This window comes from Ambystoma mexicanum, chromosome 5p, assembly GCF_040938575.1.
Source record: "Ambystoma mexicanum isolate Mex_15411 chromosome 5p, UKY_AmexF1_1, whole genome shotgun sequence".
NCBI lineage: Eukaryota > Metazoa > Chordata > Amphibia > Caudata > Ambystomatidae > Ambystoma > Ambystoma mexicanum.
This window is the reverse complement of record NC_090930.1, coordinates 584691228-584707063: the sequence shown is the minus strand read 5'-3', so window position 1 is coordinate 584707063 and position 15836 is coordinate 584691228.

The following is a 15836-nucleotide window of genomic DNA, read 5'->3' as shown; positions in this document are numbered from 1 at the left end:
ATCGAGGGAGGTGTAAAGCAAGCATTACCACTCCCTCAATTTCCGGTGATGACCTCACCCTCACCAGCACGCACTGCTGACCACTTTCCAGGATCTACCCATGATGCCATGTCCTGCAGAACAGGACACTGCCAGGGTTCATGGAGAGGCACAGATGGCAACAGACTTGGATATTGGGTGAGTACAAGTTCCATAACACCAACCTTGCTGTACAATTGGCATGACATGGGGGTGGGGTGCAAACAAGGACATTGCATGACCTTTCAAGGCCATGTGCATGCATGATGTCACCCACAGGTCACACATGACAGTTCGCAACCCAGAGGACTACGACATGATGCATGATCCTGCAGAAAATGGCCAAGTCATATATCCCAATCAGACCAATCACACACACAGGAATACATGTGCCATAATGAAACATCACATATCAGTAAACATGCTTGGTCGCCAAACTGGGGAGCTGGCCCACATAGGGGTGCACAAGGCATGTCCAGCCCCGACCCCAACCAGAGCTAGCAAAATGGTTAAAAAGATGACAGTTAGCAACATTACAAATGACCAAGCTGACACCCATTCAATGGAAAATCACCCTGTACAATGATACACATGAAAAGCAGATGCACTACCAACTCTCTGCTTCTCTAAACAGCCTGGGTGCCCCTCGACATCTTTTGGGTGGTAAACCACCAGGTGGGGGGCCCACAGACACCAATCAAACTCCACGGGGGCCGGCATATTAATGTACTGAGGCCAATGCTGCTAAAATACAACTTAGGAACATGACACTGGCAGATGACATGGCATGTACAGTTGACCCATCATGAACTCTACACTGACAACCTTCGCATGACACCCAGAAACACTACAGGCACCCATCAGGGAACAGGCATGGGAGAAATGTACAGGCCCAAACCCCCACCATACGTTGCTGGCCTGTCAAGCACAGATCCTCACAGAGCGTTGGCTGTGAGCAAGAAGTACCATATCAGAAATAACACACCCACTGGAATGTGAGTTCCTGTTGAGTGACAAGACATTGAAATGCATGTAGAAATTGTCTATCAGTATGGTGCTGTTACAGGCAATATATCAGCATACCATTTTTGTTGACACCAATATCCTTTGCTCTTGCATGTGACTCTGGATACCCCCAACTCCCATGGTTGATGACTCCACTCAGAAATACCCACACACCACAGTAGGTTGAAAACAACCATGCATATGTGCACACCAGGTTGTGTGTTGAGCGCATCTTTGGCCTCCTGAAGGTGTGCTTCCATTGCTACACCACTCTGCAGGTGCGCTTACATACAGGCCAGAAAAGGTGGGACAGATAGTGCTTGCATGTGCAGTGTTGTGCAATATATGTATACAGCGCAATGTAGAGGAGCAGCCAAATGCCTCTACTGGAAGTCCCGCCCCTACTTTGCCTATATGTCTGGAAACCGAAAATTGCAACATGTGCAACCCCAGTAATGGTACCAATTATATGAAGAGTCTTTGAGCTAAAGTATCCACTAAGAAAGCCCTACATGAAGTATCCCCGAAAGACTGATGGTCTCCTGAGGGAAGCGCCTGAGAAGTATGAAGATGTGAAAAGGTGAAGTAGTGATGTCACGAAATGAGGGTGATGCACTGAGAAGTATGACCAGAGAAGAGATTGCCTTGGCGATTTAGAATCTGATGGCAAAGTAAAGAATCGAGAAGACTTTCATGTGCGGGATAAAGATTGAACACTGCAGAGAAAACAAGTCATTTTAGAATTGTACAGATGCTGTAACGCAAGTAGACTAAGTATCCATAAGTACACAATACTTCCACACATGAACTGCGCCTCAAACTGTGCAAAACCCTTGTCTGGTTTTTATTCATACTGTAATTGTTTTTAGAGCTCCTATACAAGTGCCCTTTGTGAGACACGTGTTTTGGCACTAAACTGTGCCTTCTTCAAATCAGGGCAAATCAAATGTTCAGATATCACAGTAAGCTGTTTAAAAACGCTAACAGAAATTCAAATAAAACAAATGTATGTAATGATGACAAATAAACAAAGCAATAAAAACCATTATGGTAAAAACATTAAAATAAAGTAAACATTGCAATATCACAGAGATGAGGGAGTGGTGAAAGGGAGGGTGATTAGGTTCAAAGAAAAAGAAGACAAAACACGGGACAGAAAAAAAAAATATTTGTTTTAGCATCAATGCACATTCGAATGAAGGTAGTATCAAAATGTCCCATGTAAATTCTTGATGAACTAAATTGATCTTATTGGTTTATTCCGAATTATTAATCTAAAATGTTACCCATTCTATACTTATTTTAATGCACGCATTTTGACCCATATAGACGACCATAATTCTGATAACGTGTCATAGAAAAGTTAGTTCCGCCTCTTGGAATAAAAGCGAGTGTTACTCTCACCATTGCGTATCTTGTCCGTCTTAAATGTTGTGTTCTTGTAGTTTCCTTTGTCTCTGCTTTACCATCAGTCTTGGGTTATTCCAACCTGCAATATTTTTTCACTATGTTAGTGCGAAATTTCACAAAGGATACTGTTATTGGGCGTAATGCACGCTGGCTTATCAATGCGTCCTTGGCTGCTTATTTAAATAGCTGATAGAGTTCAAACACGTCCTGCACTGTGATATTTTAAAGGCATCATGTAAGAACGAAAACCTGTACTCACATTCAGTGTAAAACTAGTTGCTACACGTGCCATAAGACATGTGTTGGGTGCAGCAATTTGAATGCCAGTCATTAATGCAAACCCTTAATACAGTTGCTCCACGTACAATAAATACTGTTAAATGATGACTTAATGCTGTTCTTCATTATTTGCAAACCATTAATGGTCCAGATCCTAATAATACATGGCTATGTGTCAATTGGGCATTCGTGATGTCTAAATAATAAGGAGTGGTCATGTATGTATCAAATCACCATACTGTTACGTCTTTAAGGAAAATGTGTGCATGCGCAATCCTCGTTCCGGGCGCGCATGCGCAATGCTAATAAAGACGGTCCGTGCGGCAGTTGCTGCCGGGACCTCACAGGCATAAGACGTGTGTCTGTGTTTTCTTGTATGGACGAGTGCATGTATGTTTGTGAGGCGGGCCGAGGTGCCGGTTGCCACATCACATTGGCAACGAGGAGGGACCGAACGAAAGAAACGCTCGACACGCGCGACTGTGTCAATCAAGGGCTTTTTCTTCCGATGAGTCCCGGACCCGACACGAGTGATGGCGGCCATTTTGTTTCAGCGCGTGACGCAATAGCGGCCCACAATGGTGCTTGTGCGCTGCCCACGTGCTGAGGGAAATATAAAACCTCAATTTTTGGAACCCCTGTGGTCTTCCAGCCTGAAGGACTACATTTTGACCCATGAGAAAAGGCTTTTGGGGCAAAGAGGTAGAGGTGTTATCCAGACACCAACTGTCAGTCAGGTGCCGCAACAGATCGTCACCACAGCATCACAGCCCACGCATCCAGGTACGTCAACATCTGTTTGAGCCAGGTTTGCAGCCTCTATTACAAAACTGAGGTGCCTGTGCGACCTGTGAAGATGGCGGACAGTGATGGTGAAGCACCCACGACAACAAGAGTGGTACGAAGACAACATGGATCAGTACAGCCCATGCAGGAGTTCAACACCTCCGGGCCACCCTCAAAACTGGGCCCCAAATGGCTTCTGTGGATAAAGAAATTGGACATGTTTTTCACAGACACAGGCGAAACCGATGATGATGCGAAAGTGGCGACACTGCTCTACTCAGCAGGTACAGAAGTTCTGCGGATCTATAAATCTTTGAACATGCAAGCAGTAACGTATGCGACTGTCAAAACAGCACTTCACAATCACTTTATTCCATTGTCAAACGTAGATTTTAACAGATTCGTCATGTGCGGGGAGAAACAGAATGATGATGAATCTTTGGACCAATTTTGTGCGCAACTGCGACAGCTGGCTGTCAAGGGTTTTGACCCATGTTGAAACAATAGACTGGGTAGATGTGGGGATGAGCTGTCGATGCCCATTATTCTATCCCAGAACAAACTAAATCAATAGACTGGGTGGATGTGGGGATGAGCTATCGCCGCCCACATTCACGCCAGAATCCAGGAGAACTGCGCAGTTGGCACAAGACCACTCCAAAGATACAACCTTCTTGTGGGGGGTTCCATATCACCACTCTACTGGTGCTTCCCCAGCATCTGCTCTACAGGATCCAAGAGCAGACACTGATAAATGCCTCCACAACTCATGAGTATGTGGAGAATTTAAGGAAACACCTTCAGCAGGCTTTTGCCTATGCTCAGCGGAATCTAGAAAGATCAGCTGATAGCATGAAAACCCACTACGACCTGAAGACCACCAGGAAGGAATATACTGTGGGGGACCGGGTCTATCTATACAATTTCCAAAGGAACCAGGCCAAACAGCGAAAATGTTTGCCTACATGGAAGGGACCGTTTGAAATTATAGACAAGATCTCCCCTGTAGCGTATAAGATCCGCATCCCCAAAGGTAGTCTGGCGGAAGGGGAAGACAAGTGGGTACATATAAATCAGCTAAAGTGTTGCCTTACCAGGCACACTCTGCAGCAACTGGAGGAGTCGTCTGCAATACCAGAGGGGACCGCTCCAGATTAATTCAGTTCCAACCCTAAAATATTCCACATATAGCATATAAAATTCTGTGATTCTTGTATATATATATATATATATATATATATATATATATATATATATATATATATATATATATATTCTTGTCTCCTAATTTAAAAAAGAAAATGTATATGTTCATATTTTCTGATTTATAAAATGTATATGTTCAACACACCATTAATAGTGGTGGAGAAATGTCTATGAATAGGTATTGCAGCTTTCCTTTGTCGTCCTAGGAGAAAGAAAACCTGGGGACTGGCCAAGGAGGATGACCGGGGACCGGGAGCAGAGACCCGAGGGGCCCGGGGTACCGCCCAATATTCCCATCAGGACCGGCGAGGAGAACCGATCGATCCAACTGGGTGGAGGAAAAGATGCTGAACTGTGCCATCTACAGAATTGGAAGAACATAATGCGGACATACCAGCACAGGGCTCAAAACATCCTTTGCACCCGACTTCCCCTCGACTCGAATCAAAGCGCAGTCGGGCGGGGGGTTTGTCAAGGGTTTTGAACCATGTTGAATCAATAGACTGGGTAGATGTGGGGATGAGCTGCCGCCGCCCATTATTCTATCCCAGAACAAACTAAATCAATAGACTGGGTGGATGTGGGGATGAGCTATCGCCGCCCACATTCACGCCAGAATCCAGGAGAACTGCGCAGTTGGCACAAGACCACTCCAAAGATACAACCTTCTTGTGGGGGGTTCCATATCACCACTCTACTGTAGGGATGCCATCAAAACAATGTTAAGCAAGGGTCCTATACTATCAAGCAAAAGACCACTCTATTGAAATGCAGTAATTCAAGACAGATCCCAAAAATGGATACAGTACCGGTGCTCACCACTATCAGAAAGCAGGCGTTTTAAAACCACCAGACTTTTGTGTAAAACTGAACAAATGAACCAAAACCAGGCCAAGGAAAGACTTGCTAAGAGGTGGATACAATGTAAAACTATATTCTGAAATGACTTGAAGGAAGTAATTTAATGTATATGTAAAAATTGTAAGTTTGATTTAAACTGGGAACTAAAGTGACATTTAGCTGAATTCTGCCTGACAACTACCCCCGACAGGAGAAACCTGCTCAGCCACTCTTCCCAGAACTAGCTGCATCCTGCTGCCCCCACCAAAAGGAGATGACACCTCTCTGATTAGATTAGGGGAGGGGCACCTGCAGGAGGTTGAACAAAGCACTGTCTTGGGCTCAGGCAAATGGTATATCGGGGGGTCGTAAAATAGCTTCCTCTTGGGAGAAGTGGGAGGAGAAGTGCCTCTGGGAGCCACCTGAGCTGGAGGCGGAGACAGACATAAGCTTCCCCCATGTGCTTTGGAACCTAAACCACACCCATCTGGGCTAGAGCATAATTTTAAAAAATATGGATAATTCATAGTACGGACTTGTCAGAATTATATAAGTAATATCATTATTCTTGTGATTTTTCTGTGCACGTTTTAAGAGGTGTTAGGACCCTGTGGTTTGTTCCTGGAGATAGTAGCGGAAAAAAGGTTGTTATTCCAAATGTATGCATGTTAAAAATCTGACACTTTATCATCTGTAACCCATATCCCTAGTGCACATTTGTGTAAAATCTGGAAAAGTTAGAGGTCGTTATCTGGATGAAAAGGGGAGAATTCTGTCATCAGTGGACACGACATCGTACAAAGACAGGGATCGGATGGTTTGGTGCTACAGAAAATATGTTAACTGGGCCTATAATATTAGAAAAATGGTACATAGATAAATATGTGTTTGGGTCAGAAATAGATTTGTGTGCAATCTGACAAGGGGAGGTTTCTCTGACCATAAAACCTACAGCATCACTCTGACTCACATTTCCTTCCCCCAATCAAGGGAGAGAGGAGGAATTGGCCAATGATAAATGAGAGGGGCAGGTTTAGTTATGACCAACACACACCCACTTTCCAAAACACATAAAAAGAGACTGCTGGGACAGGTAGGGACATTCATTTTCCATTGCTGCGCAGCGTGCTGACCGACGACTTCACATCCAGAGATCCAACACTTAGACTTCCAAGCTAAACAAAGACTACAGAACTTTGAACCAGGAAGGCCCTCTGCAAGCAAAAGTATTTGTCAGCAGGCCTCAAAATCTTTTGCAAACTATTCCACAGCCCAGTGAGCTGTCTGAATTCTTTGCCAATAACTTTTGCCAGTACCCAGAAAAAGCAGAACCCGATCCAGAGAACTTTGGCGAGTACCAGAGACCAGACCAGAGATCCAGAGAACCATAGGCCGCTGTATCCAGAGAGCTGACCCAGATCGCTGTGAAGTGCCGAGACCAGAAACGGAGTCCAGTCCAAAACCTGACCAGATCCGTGACGAGGCCCATTCATTCCAAAAGTAGGAGTGAGTATCCACCAGAACTGTGCAGAACCCAATCTCTTAGTTAAAATAATATAATCCAAACTATTTTAACCTAATTAGAACAGCCTCCTAGAAATTGTGTCATCTGTCATTCTAAAGCTGAACAACTGTCACCTGTCATTTTAAAGCTGAAAGCTGTCAACTGTCATTCTGAAACTGTGATTCATTTCTGAAAATCTACCTTTATTAAATCGTCCGTATCTCTGGAACCGTTTGTCCTAGGAACGAGATTTAACTTTCCTCTGAAAGCTTAGAAACAAGCCTAGAACCGACTTCCTACTCCTTAAACTTTTACCGCAATCGCGATTTACGCACTCGCAAAATTTACCACGATTTGCGATTTGGCCTGATTTCGTCATCTGTAAAAAGATAGCCGCTTTTGCCTGAACTGCTAATATTCATTTGCAACCTAATAAACATCCCTGAACCATTGTTAGGGCTCACCTGAACTGATTTAAAGTGTCTACCACTCACCCTGAACCTCCTAGAGGGAATTAAAAGCAATTTTAGCTTTTTTCACGTCCTTGCCACCACATTACAAAGCACTCTTGCCAGTGTTTTAAAAAGCATACCTGATGTCTAAGCTTGCTGGGGGGAACTAAATTCCGTATTGTATTTGATTGTATTCCTGAAGACTGTGTGTGTTACTTCCATCTCCTTGCATTGCATATAGGGGGGGGGGTGAATTGCCACCATGGGAAAAGTGAACATATTATCTCTTGTGAAACCATATCAGTTTATTTTCTGTACTGCATTTATTCCACCTTGCATTTCCTTGAAACCATAAAGCATTTCAGCTACCTCATCCTCTATACTACTTCTAAGTAACCAAATCAGTTTACCAGTAGAACATTATCCATTGTTGATCACTGTCATATTTTGAGTGTGATATCCAATATTAATTTATTATAAAAGTGTGATAGATATATATTGTTATATTTCTCAAATAAACCTTTTAAATTTGCAAATCAGACCTACTTCTTGGCTCAGTGGGGTCAGGGGGATTCTAAGAGAGGGGTGTTATATAAGGGTTGTCATCCAGAGTACATGAACTGGACCTAAAAATATATCAATAAGGGTTTCCCTCAGCATCCCAGACTAGGCATTGACTTAGCTGTAGTGTTGAAGTGAAGCCGCCTAACAAAGTGGGGGCTCGTAGCCGGAGATTCTGGGTTAGATCTATCACTTGTGCAGATTAATACAGTGTGCTAACTGACAGGAGACATACATCCGGTCGGATCACCACACTGTCTTACGCTGTAAAGCACTCCTCAAAGGAACGCTCTAAGGAAACGGTCTGTTTTGCAAAAATAAAATACAAACTTCTGTAAGTCAGGAAGGAACTCAAATTCCAGAATGACGTCACTGGTAGACATCAAAATAGCCAGAGAGCACTTCTTATATAATCTATTTGTGAGAGGTGAGTGGACTCATCAGAACCACACGGTCTGGTTGCAGGCAATGGCGCAACAGGTCACTGAAACAGGGTCAGATAAATGGAGAGATCAGGGTCCTCTACATGTGGCCCTGAGTGAACTATATATGGCCCCTAAAGCCAAAGATGAACATAATAAGATTGCCAGGATAGCGGCATATTTATACCTGTATATGGGAGCCATACAGAATAAATGTGCTGAAGGCCAAGATCTGGCAAATAGGCAACAGATGGCGTTAGAGAAGGCCCAATCTGATCTGGACTCTTCTGAGCAGAGGCTGCTCAGGAGCCAGGAGTCAGAAAAGGACAGCAGACAGTACATCACTAAAATAAAGGAGGATATGGATGTGCTGCAACAGGAAAAGGCGGACCAGGATACCAGATTTCTGGCCTTGCAGACGGAGTACCAAGAAGGTTTGGACTCCCTACTGCAGAGCCAGAAAAAGCTGGAGCAACAGTTCGACTTCAATAGGGCATGTGCTAAGAAGGTAGTCACCCTGCAAAGCCACCTAGATAGGGAGAAGGCAGAGAGCAATAAACTGATTTTGAAAGACCTGGATACCCAGGCAGAGTTTGACCAGGAGCGCCAGAAAGCTGGTGCCTTCCAAAGGCAAAGGGATGACCTGGCGGCACAGATGCAGGCTCTTAGTCAGGAAAGGGATACCTTAGGCCAGGAAGTCTGCCACTTAAAAAGGAAAATGGAAGAAAATCACCTGGCCCTCCAGGGAGGGGTGACCTCCAAAAAGAACACCAGAACTTGTTAGAGCACACCAGGAGGGTGGAGGAGGCTCTGGCAAGAAAGGAGCAGGCCAATAGGGACACAGCTCAGAAGGTAACCCTCCTGCAGCAAAGACTGGCCCAGTAATCCAGGACCAATTAGGAGGCACAGAGAGAGAATGAGGCTCTCTGCCAGCACAATGATAGGCTCCAGCAATAGGTAGCGATGCAGGAGAGACTGATAGAGTCTACTAAGGCCTTAACTGAGGAACTGAAAGCGCAGGCTCTTGCATTGCAACAGGGAGCAGGGGCAGATAGAGATGAGGTTCGCTAGGAAAGAGAAACTCCTGAGCATAACCTCAGGAGCCCTAGTACCAGAGGCCTTCATCTCTCCCAGTCCCTGGACTCTGCCACCCCCATGTCCCCTCGCGCACATGAGCCCAGGGCCACAGGGATGGCATATTACTATCCAGCTAGAAGTATGGGGCTCATAGGCCAGTACCTCCCAGGAATGGATGGGCGGGCATCCAGGTATGGGCACGAAAGCAAAGTGCAATTTAGTGGGGAACCCCAGGAGAGTAGGCCCATTAAGGGCATCCTGAAAACCTCTGCCCAGTTAGGTCAGTGGGGGGGGTACCCATCAACTCCTGGCAGCAAGGAGGGATCTGAAGACTCCTCTGAGCGTTACAGGACACAGGAGACCAGGTCCCCACATTCTGCCAGCCATTCCCAGGCTCGCAGAATCCGGGAAAACCTGGATGATCAGACGGGCACCTCTGGGAGCAGTGCTTCTGAGTCAGAGGATGAATGGACCAGGGTTACCCGAACCAAAAAGGCCAATAAGGCAAAAAGGGCCTTGCTTAAGGACCCATTGAAACAAATAAAGGCAATAAGGAGTGTCATCACACCTTATCATAAGAACGCCAAGTATTTTGTTTGGGAACACTTGGAGCTCTATGAGCAAATGATGGAGACTTTCCATTTGAAGGACAGCAGTAGCTGCATCCAGTACGTCAAATGGACCTTCTCACTAGAATACTCCAGTTTCTTTGCACGGCTGGAGGATCAAAACCATTCAAGGTGGTCCACATACAGGGCGGCCATCTTGAAACATTTTTCTGTGCACAGAAATCCTCAAGAGGCTCGCAAGGCAGCCTACAATTTGCAATGTGGGGAGGATCAGGCCCCACAAGAGTTTGTGCAAGAATTAAAGCGTGCTTCTGTGCAGACCACCTGAAGGGTGCGCATGGATAGCAGAGAATTTATCAATACGTTTTTCCATGCCTTACCCAAATACATAATGACCCAGCTCGTGATAGATTTTCAAGAGAAAAGATCTTTATACTGGGTCATTGAACAGGCTACCCGGATCTATGAGGTGCAGAAGCCCATCGAAAATAAAAATAATGCGCAGAAAAACCCCAAAACCAACAGCACCCTTGCTGCTGCCAAGGTGGCAGAGATAAAGGTCACCCCCGTTTTGGATTTGGAGATGGGGGGGCCTAAAAACCTACCTGCACCTAATAATGCCAAGCCCAGAAAGCCCTCGGGCCAGTCACAGACAGGGAGCCAAGGAGGTAGTCCCACAAATGGAGTCCCTCACTCCCCAGATTATGTAAGTCCCTGCTACAAGGGAAACCGACCCATCCTGGGTTATGTGTGGACTCCTCCAGCCCAAGGGGGATCCAGCCAAGCACCTGACCCAGGGAACTTCCCTCCTAACGTCCCCCAGGAGGGCAGAAATTCACCAAATCCTGGCCAGAACATTTTCCCCAAGTATCCACCCAATTTCCAGCCCCAAAACCATCCATCCTTCTTTCCCCAATTCCCTGAGCCCAGACCACCTAATCCGGGAGAGGGGAGGTCAAGAGTGGAGCGGTACCCAAATCTTCCCAACCCAGGGTATTACCAGAGAAGGGATAGCTACCCTTCCTGGGATCAGCCCAGGGGAGAAAACAGAACCCCGTATCAACCTGAGCGGGTTTCCAAGCTTGAGCGCCAGGTCCAAAATATGGCACGGGATCTGGGTCACATACTGAGGGCTCAACAGAACCCTCAGATGAGCATGCCACCGCAGAATGCCCCAAACTCTGGGCCTGGTGCTCCAGAACAATGACGGGGACAGCACCCCGATAGCCCACCGGTTCCCAGGGAGGAGGCACAAGGGGAATGGGGGTGTAAAGCCTTGGAGGAAGCTTCCTTCCCCACTTGTAAACAGCCCCTGGAAGCCCAGGAACCGGAAACAAAATCTCCTGCCCCTGAAAGCCTGCCTCCCAAGTAGCAGAGGGGGGTAGGAGAAACAAAGGACCTAAACAGACCCACTTTGTGGAGGAAGTACAGGTCTTCCAATTTGAGGGAGAGGGATCCTCAGAAGATCCTGGGAAAAGGATCCTCTCCTTCAGAGATGGGGGAACTCCTCCCAAGGAAAAATGGGTCCCAAGGGATGCCAATTCAGACTGGGGAGATGTGGAGACTGAGCTACCGCTGCCCATCATCTCATCCCAGAACCGACAATACCAAAATCCCCTGGTTCAAACCCATCCTGATGACTGCCTCCGAAAAGAGGGGGGGATGGTCCAGAACCGGAACCAGGGGAACCGCAAATAGCTCTGATCTCCAGTTGCCAACTTTTTCTTTCAGATTCCCAAGACTCTCCACAGAATTCTGCCCAAATCTCTTCTCTCGCCATGTCCAAAAACCAGAAAGTTAGCCCACCAGTTGTCCAAAAATTTGCATTATCTGTGCCCCCTTGAAGAGAAGGAGGGAAGATATTATGCCCCGGTACAAGTACAGGGGCAGGGTACAATTTCGGCACTGGTGGACACTGGATCCCAAGCTACCCTTCTGTCCAAAAGGGCCTTTGATGAACTAAATGCAGGAAGGGGGGAGAATTACCGTATTCCTCTCACCTCTCTTCCTGGACAACTGCAGAACTTTGATGGGAAGGAAATTCCTGTCGAGGGGACTGCAGATTTGGACATCAAAATTGGACGACACAAGGTGAAACACCAGGTCACAGTAGTGACTCCAGAGGGCACCCCTTGTTTACTAGGGAACGACCTCCTGAGAAGGTTGTCACCCCTAATTGTGTAAACAAGGTCCTCTGGACCCAGACTAGCCGACCAATAAAATTAAAACAGAGTGTCAACCATGTTAGTTTAAATGGCACCTGCCACATGGTTGAACAAAAATCTGACCAAGTAGAATTTCACTTCCAGAACAACCAAATTCCAGACGTGACAGTAATAGCAGTAGGGCAACAGACTGGTGATGGGGGGTCCTCTCTATTTCTGAAAATCAACCTTCCTTCCAGTTTAAGGTGGTATTCCACACTGGAAGGAAACACTCTGAAATTCTTTACGAATCCACAATCAGACACTCCCACTCCTATAGTTAAGAAAGATGTGAAATCAGCTCAGAGCCTGGCTGATATTCAGCAAATTGGAGATCAGTTGTTCATCCCTGTTCAGTTAAATGATGGGAAGGACTCTGTTCTCGCTTGCGTGCGTATGAACAATGGTAAGAGCTTCATCAGCGTACTCCCAAAAGATCCAGCCATTCCCACATTCAAACTGATAGATAAATGGGAAATGGATCTGGAAACACCCAATTCCAAACATGTGTGTATGCTCAAAATCTCCATTGGCAACAAGAGCATAGTCCATAATTGTTGGGTCGTGTGAGACGTCACTGCCGCCTTTTACTTAGGCAGTGACATTCTCAATCGCTTCGCCATTAGTTTGGACCTAATAAACTTCAAAGCTTGGTCCCGATTAGCTTATAATCCCATGGGCTTTGATGATCCAGAAAAGGCATTTAGGTCAGCACAATTGCTGCCTAATGCAGTTGAAATTCAGATTAAAGAGGAAGTCACCATCCCAGAAAGGACCTGACAATTCTCCCTGGAAGTGAAAGTTAAAAGAGGACAAAAATTGAAAAACCCTAATGCTTACATACATCTAAATGCTTCTCTCCAACAGCGAGGGTTGGGGGTAAACCCAACTCCATTAGTCAACATAGAACATGACACCATTCCAATAGAGGTGGATAACAGTGACTGGCACCATTATTGCAATGGCGGTTGATGACAGACATGTTTCCATTGATTTAGGGAATGAACTGTTAGGACCGATCCCCAAGGACTGTTTTGACAGTGACAGTGATGACAACACAACACCAGACAGGATTTTCACCCGGCATGGGGGCAACTTCCTGGTGTACACTTCCTGCCCTTATGGTAAGCAAGATGTGACTTGTGACTTCAGGAGAGATGAGGTGATTTTTCAGGTCCATGAAAGCTGCCTTCCCCACCTGAAGCCGCCAGTCCAAATCAGCACTCTGACCAGGGACTTCTCCACCCAGCTGGAGGAGGCCGCTGAGATAGCAAAACCAGAAGTCTTTCCAGGCTTCAGGCAGATGGTGGAAGAGAGCGTCAACCTAGCTGATGCCTGTGTGACTCTGGAACAGAAGCAAAAGTTGAAACAAGTTTTCTTGGATTTCCAAGATCTCTTTGCGGTAGACTCATATGGCTGTGGTCGCACCGACATCCACACAACAACAATTCCCACGGACCCTGGAATGACTCCAGTGTTTGTGAAGCAATATTGTTTGCCTCTCACATCCATGGAGTCCCTTACTGAAATAATTGAGAACCTTGAGTCCCGGGGAATAATACGTCCAGTACACAGCACCTTCAATAATCTGGTGCTGGGAATATTGAAGCCAAACGGCCTTTGGAGACTCTGCGCAACCTTAGGGAGTTCAACAAACGGGTCCATACTTCCCGATGGCCTCTGCCCTAAATTGACCAAGGGCTGGCCCAGATTCAAGGGTCACAGGTATTCACAGCAATAGACCTGACCAATGGATACTGGACCGTGCCTGTCAGTAGGGAGGATCAATACAAACTGGCTTTTACCTTTGGGGTCAGCTGTACACATGGACCCGGACTCCCTTCGGATACCTCAACTCCGGCAATGAATTCAACATTTTCCTACATAAGGCCATGCCCGACCTGGGTGCGAGGGGTAACCTGGCTTATGTAGATGATGTCCTCATCAAAAGCTCATCTGTGGAGGAACACATAGCGGAGATCCGTTATGTTCTGACACAGTTGAGGGCCACCGGAGCAAAACTTTCCTTTCAGAAAGCAAAGTGGTGTAGAACCTGTGTTAATTTCTTGGGGCATGAGATTACTCCTCAGGGTCTCTGTCCCCAAGAAAAGAAAGTGGAACCACTTCAGAAACTGAAGGATCCCACAACTCTGCGGGAACTAAGGAGCCTCCTTGGACTGACTAATTACAGCAAAATGTTCATTGAAGGCTACGCAGAGATCACTAGACCCCTGATTCATCTCTTGAAGGGGGGGGTCAAGTGGGAATGGGGTCCAGAACAATCCGAGGCAGTAAGACAACTCAAAAGAAGCCTCTCACAAGCGCCTTGCCTAGCTTACCCTGTCAGAAACAAGGAGTTCTTCCTGGAGACAGGGTTCTCTAATATGTACTTGACGGCAGTATTATACCAAAAGCATGACAAGGTCAATAAAGTAATCTCCTATGCGAGCAAAACTTTATCCTCTGTGGAGGAAAAATTCAACGATTGTGAGAAGGCACTCCTGGCAACGGTGTGGGCATTGAAGAATTACCGCCCGTTCATCCAGGGGGAACACATCATAGTGGAGACTCCACACCAGCCTCTGCAATATCTCCAAAGTGACAGAATCCAGGCTGGAAATGTGAGTAATTCCCAAATTACTTCCTGGATTCTGTCAATGCAAGGCTTGCCTGTGGAGGTCAGATATGGCCAAAACAAGAAGAGTCCCCTCGCGCAAGGTCTGGCTGACTTGCATGATTGTGCCAGAGAAAACTGTCTCGAGGACGAAAGTTTAAAAATCAAGTACAACATGGAGGCATACCTTAATTCCCCACACAAAGTCTTTGAAGACGACAAGTGTGAGGGAATGCCCACTGTCTATGAGGATGGATGCTCTTACCATGTTGACAACAACGGGGAGAAAGAACTGGTGGCCGGCGTAGGGAATGCATGGGTGAAGGAGTTTCCAGAACCCTCCGCTGGATACAAAATTGGTCCCCGAAGTAGTCAGGTGGCAGAATTGATGGCTGTGCATCAGGCCATCCTCACTTCTGTCCAGCATCAACTCCACAAACTGGTCATAATCACAGATTTGGATTATGTACGGAACGGGTTTGTGGAGCACCTGGTCAACTGGAAAACCAGAGGCATGTTATGTGCTAATAACAAACCCCTGAAACATGGGAAGCTAATCCAAAATATTGATGATCTGGTCACATCGAATGGGATGACCATCTACTGGAAAAAGATCAAGGGTCATTCCAAAGTAGAGGGACCAGACAAAACTGGAAATGACTTAGCTGATCAGCTGGCCAAAACCGGGGCCATCCAAGGGGATCTAATAGAAATAGAGTCCCTGTTGGGGGAAATCCAGGTCACTGCTATCACTAAGTCCCAGACTAATGCTCACAATGATCTTTCAACTGCACAATGGAGTAAGGAGATCCCTGATGCTGATTTGATTACAGCTCAGAAGGGGGATCTAATAATTGGTAAGTTTTACCAACACATTGAGGACCCTGAG